Source organism: Entelurus aequoreus, linkage group LG11, assembly GCF_033978785.1.
Source record: "Entelurus aequoreus isolate RoL-2023_Sb linkage group LG11, RoL_Eaeq_v1.1, whole genome shotgun sequence".
Taxonomy (NCBI): Eukaryota; Metazoa; Chordata; class Actinopteri; order Syngnathiformes; family Syngnathidae; genus Entelurus; species Entelurus aequoreus.
In genome coordinates this window covers 64,510,957-64,517,033 of record NC_084741.1, presented here as the reverse complement: position 1 = coordinate 64,517,033, position 6,077 = coordinate 64,510,957, and positions in this window count along the sequence as shown.

Sequence of the window (6,077 nt, the reverse complement as noted above, 5' to 3'; positions counted from 1 at the left end):
AGCAATACACCATCCATTTAAATACATATATTTTACTATATTGATTACATTACTGACTAAAATAAAATATTCATGAGATACAACTATATGGACAGGGAAAGTATTTAATTTTCACTTTCTTTCAAATCTCAATGTTGTGTTTCCAACTTTTACTAATTTATAGAAGCATATTTTTAAACAACCTATGCCCACCACTTTATTGTTATGTATTTTCTGCACAATTAATCTTAGCATATTTTCAAAAAAAACCAAATCAACTAATACTCATTTATAATAAGCCATTTTTAGATTCTTGCTGCCTAAATACCTGATTTTGTGGGAGCGTTTCTAAAAAAAAAAAAAAAGAATACTGCTAGATCATCACAAAATCCCAGAGGGTTCTGATTAATATGTTAAAGTACATTTGCTCCTGTATTATAATGACGTCATGTTGTATCAGTAAACCAGTTCTTTTTAAAATAGTGGGATGGGCTCCGGTGCAAAGGGGAGCGAGCTAGTGCTTTATCAGTATCATGCTTCAGACCCAGCTTCGAAAAGCCGCGCACTGCAAAACGTGCTCATTGTGCCATTAATCTTGACTTCCTCATGTTGATTAAAATAAAAGATCAGCACAAATTGTTTTATTCATTTTTGTTTTGGAGGTTAACATGTTTTATATATTGTGCTGAGTTAATGCTGCTGTTCATTTTGAATTTATTCGTATTTATTTAGTCCTATTTTTCAGTATGAGTTGGCTCAAATAGGTCAAAAAATGTGTATAGTTGAATAAGAATTTTTTTTTTTTTAAATTTAAGACAAATTGATGCATTTATTTTCCGTTATAGACTAAAACACAATATTAATAAAGCTATGTTCTGCTATAAGTTGATCTATATTTCTTTACTTTTTATTTTCTTTATTGTTAATATACAATATTATGCAAATGTATACTTATAACAATTTTATAGACAATTGATACTATTTATAGGGCCGGTGGAGAGTAGACATCCCGGAGAGTGTCCGATTTTTTCCAAAGAAACAAGTGGACAAAAGGGCCCTCTTTTATATTTTAAATGTTCTGAAAAAAGACTCATCCAAAGTAGATATGATTTTAAAAAAATATGTGCCCAACAGCCTGCAGCTCAGCTATATGGCAAACCTTGTTATTAATTATTATTAATATCAACTATTTCTCATCTTTTTGCCTTTTCCTCCCCTTTTTTAGCTTTATTGTTGGCTTGCACACCGTTGTACTATAATTATACAAAATTAAGTAAATATAATAATTTTTGATGTACACATGATTAGCAATAATATACAGCCATTGATGCCTTGAGAAAATGTTGTACTTTTACTTTGCTCCCTGCAGATGGCAGCAAACACACAGATTGGGGAATAGGTAACACACAAAAAAAAAATTTTTTGGTGCCTAAAATTTTAGATTATATTCTGTATGTATTCAAGACTATTGAATTAAACACAAACTATTTACAGCATATCGATATGTGGACAAAAAGTATGCATCAGATTAAGGAACTCAATAACAAACAACATCTAAAAACATTCAAAGGTAAAAAAAAACAACAACTAAACAATAATAATACGTTTCTCATAACAGCACAGACTATTTTGGCCTGTCAGAAACATACTGTTGTTACAATAGTCTTACCAAATAATGTTAGGGGTGCACAATAAACCCAATAAAAAAAGCTCTCGATTCACCCTAACATGTGATTTATTTTCTAAATGGCTGCCTGACAAACAGACATTGTCATTCTATTTTATATATATATATATATATATATATATATATATATATATATATACACACACATATATATATATACACACACACATATATATATATACACACACATATATATATATACACACACATATATATATATATATATATATATATATATATATATATATATATATACACACACATATATATATATACACACACACATATATATATATACACACACATATATATATATATATATATATATATATATATATATATACACACACACACATATATATATACACACACACATATATATATACACACACATATATATATATATATATATATATATATATATATATATATATATATATACACACACACATATATATATACACACACACACACACACACACACACACACACACACATACATACATACATACATACATACATACATACATACATACATACATACATACATACATACATACATACATACATACATACATACATATATATATATATATATATATATATATATATATATATATATATATATATATATATATATATATATATATATACACACACACACAAAGAAATATGTACAATAATATGTATACAAATTTACAAACATATATATACATATATATTACTCCAAACTTTTTACATCAAGGGTCGCAGGCTGGAAAGTCAAAGTACAAGGGGGCCATTTGGAAATTGTTTTATTTTGTTAATAAAAAAAAAAGAAAAATATAGAAAAACAAACATATGTAGGGTCCATTTTGAAATAGTTTTATCTTGTTGATAAAAAAAAGACCAATGTTAGAGTCAGCTTTGTATTATTGGTATCAAAATGTTTGTTCTCATGACATGTCTTTTTTTTACCCTTGTAATAATAATAATGCACTTTGTCACCCATACACAAAGCTGACACTAAGTTGCGTCTTCAAATATATAGGTAATGTCTGTTTTTAGCATTTTTTTTTTTTTTTTTACAAAATAAAAATCTATCAAAATGCAGCATACTTTGACGTTGTAGTATGACTTGTGATTTCAAAACCAAGTATGCTTTCTATCAAATTGTCCGTAAAAAAGACCAATATTTAAATACACAAGGATTTGTGTATTACTATGAAGAGATTATACATGAAATATATTCACTGTAACAAGCAGCCATAACTGCGATGTGGCCCTCAATGAAAACAATTTTGGCACCCCTGCTTTAAATTGTTTACAGACATAAATCTGAATAGTTGCCCTTGTGACCAAAGTCATCTGGGATAGGCTTCAAACTTTGTGCTTGAAAGCACCGATGTTTGTATTTACCAATAAGTAAGGTTGACATTTCTCACCTTCCTAAAGTAAATATGTACTCTCTCACACTTTGCTATCTGAGAGTGAGATAAAGGGGGTGACTTGGAAGAAGACGTCATGGAGGTAAAAGAGAGGCCAGATTATGTTGGAACGATGGTTCAACAAGTTGACAGCTGATAGTGGTTAAACCACACATTGTTCTAGGCTGCTGCTGGTTCCATTTTACAGCCTAATTGCACCTTATATGAGGGGAAAACATCCATATGGTAAATTATAAATACATTCCTCTATACTCGGCTCACACCTTGTCAGAATAATGCAGGGGATGTAGTTCTGTGGAGTTTTTTTTATAAAGTAGGGAAGGGATTCATATGGCCCCATTGGAAGGTGGGGGGTTAATCCTTTTGCAATGCGGTCTGCTGGAAATGATGGAAAGCACGACTCTACATAGCAACGGACGCTGTGGTCAAAGTTGGAATTGCCACAAAACACATTTTAAAATATTCAACACTCTACTGCCATCTGGCGACTAAAGTGGTTCGTGCACCACCCTGCCCCATTCGTCATGTTTCGTGTGTCAGTTAAACCGTGACGAACGGGGCCTTATGAATCGCCTTCATACTGTATGCGGTGCCGCACTTCAAACAACACAAGGCCCAAGACAGAGAGGTCAAATGCAGGACACAAGTGGACTAAAAGTCATATGTGGCTGAGGAACACAAGTGGGTTGCTGCTGGAGTCTGCACTAAAATGATAGAAATTACAATCAAATTCAGAACAGATGAGTGCACCGAGAAAGGCAACAAGAATGTGACAGTGAAACAGTTTGATGGATTATGCTGTAATTTAATAATAGGGATGGATTTCCATGGGTCAAATGCCACATTACAACATTTTTATGGATTATTTGGAGATAAATTATCACATGTATTTTTGCCAGTACTGTGGTACATGTACGCGGGCTCCATTTAGTGGTACGACAAATATTTGATTTATTATTAAAGCAGCGTGGTTGTGTTCCTACATTCAAACACAGTGATACTGTTCAAACTGTGTGTAATGTTACAGTGCCCCAAAAATATTAAATATACTTGTTGAATAAAACCGCCGCCTTGTTTTTGACGAATAATTAGGCCTACCACGCTACTGTCTTTTAATGTTGGTCATTATGGTGGTACTTGGAGAGCAAAGTGTTTTCCGAGGTGGTACTTGGTGGAAAAGGTTTGAGATCAGATATGAGAAATAAGCAGCAGAGATAATCTTGCTGTACAAAGTCAGCTGGGATAGGTTTGAGTGTACAATATCATATATTACTACTATTATATATCAATATTGGTATTATTACCATTTTAATGCAATTATTATTATTGCAAACACTATCAGTATTTTTACTTTACTGTTGCTCTTTACAGCCAGGCGGTGGCACTGTTCTGCCAGCATTGCTATGATCTTAATGTGAAACTGCTTTTTTAGCATATCAGTGAAGTGAAGTGAAGTGAATTATATTTATATAGCGCTTTTCTCTAGTGACTCAAAATGCTTTACATAGCTATATACCAAGGGATCAGTCTGGACGTCAAAGCTTTTCATTTGGCCCAACAAGCATCACCCAAAAAACAATAAAGTATATATTTTTACATTAATGTGCTTATTAATGGAGGATATACACTGTGAGAGGCAGAATAGTTCAATGTGCAATGATGCTACTTTTTGTATGAACACCAGAACCAGAGTGCATACCTCAGTCAGAGTGACCGGTAACACAGTATGCACCACTACTATTGTTTTTATTTAAAAAAAATTACTATTCACATTGGCATTATGTTAATTAATTAATCAAATATAGTCACAATTTTGGCTGCTACAATTAAATGAAGCTAAACATAATCTCAAACCCCATCTTGAGACACTAAGCCCAACACGTAACCCCAACCCTGAGGTCTTGAATTGGTGGCCTGTAGACCCAATGTGACCCTCCAAAGCAGACCTGGGCAAGTTAAGGCCCGGGGGCCACATGCGGCCCGTTAAACTTTTCAATCTGGCCTGCCGGACATTCCCAAATCATTTTTTTTAGATCTTTAATCTGGAGAGTGTAGCTGCCATTATGATGTGCAGTGATGTTTTCTAATGACCGTAAGTCTTGAACTATACAAAGTATTTCAATGGTTGGAATCTGCACTTTTGCATGATATACTAGTTACTATGGTAATCTAATTAGTTACTATGGTAATCTAAGTCACAGCAGCTCAGACTAGGCACCAAGCAGTGTGGGTGGGGAGTGTTTCCAGAGCCTGAAATGTGGGACAGGGACAGATGCGGAAGGAGATTTTTACAACAAAGTTCTACAGCTTAGTGATATATCAGATATATCAGATTGTAGCTGTTTTTTTGTTTTTTTTACCCTTGGCAATCATATTTTGCTGTGTTTGTATATGTGGATGAGAGGGGGTGTGACGTTCAAATGTTGTCAATATTCAGTGTTTTATCGTTCATAGTTAATATTGTAAATCTCACATTCTTTATTTTCATGTACATTCTGGGTGTCTCATTCAGTAAAACAATTTGAAATTCCATTCCGTTTTTAAGGCGGTCTGTCATAAAGTTTTAGCATTCAATCAGACATTATTGTGAGGTTTTGTATTAGTGTTCCTAAAAATAATACCGGCCCCCAGACACATTTTTTTCTCTAAATTTGGCCCCTGAGTCAAAATAATTGCCCAGGCCTGCTCCAAAGTCTTTCATTCAGCCCGCTCAACATCACTCAAATAGTGAAATCATAGAATTTCAAAGAAAACAGCTCATTAGGAGACATATTAAATTGGGTGTACAAACTGTAATATTATTCAAAATCGATAAGGTACTTTTAAGATGTTATTAAAATATATGGATGTGCTTATAATACAATATTACAGTACATTCTCCTTATTTATCATATCGTTCAGCCTTAACTATGCTCAACTGAGTCCCATCCCAATACCCTGACTGAATGTAATGATCATTGGAGACTTTCTCTTGGACTTTCTTA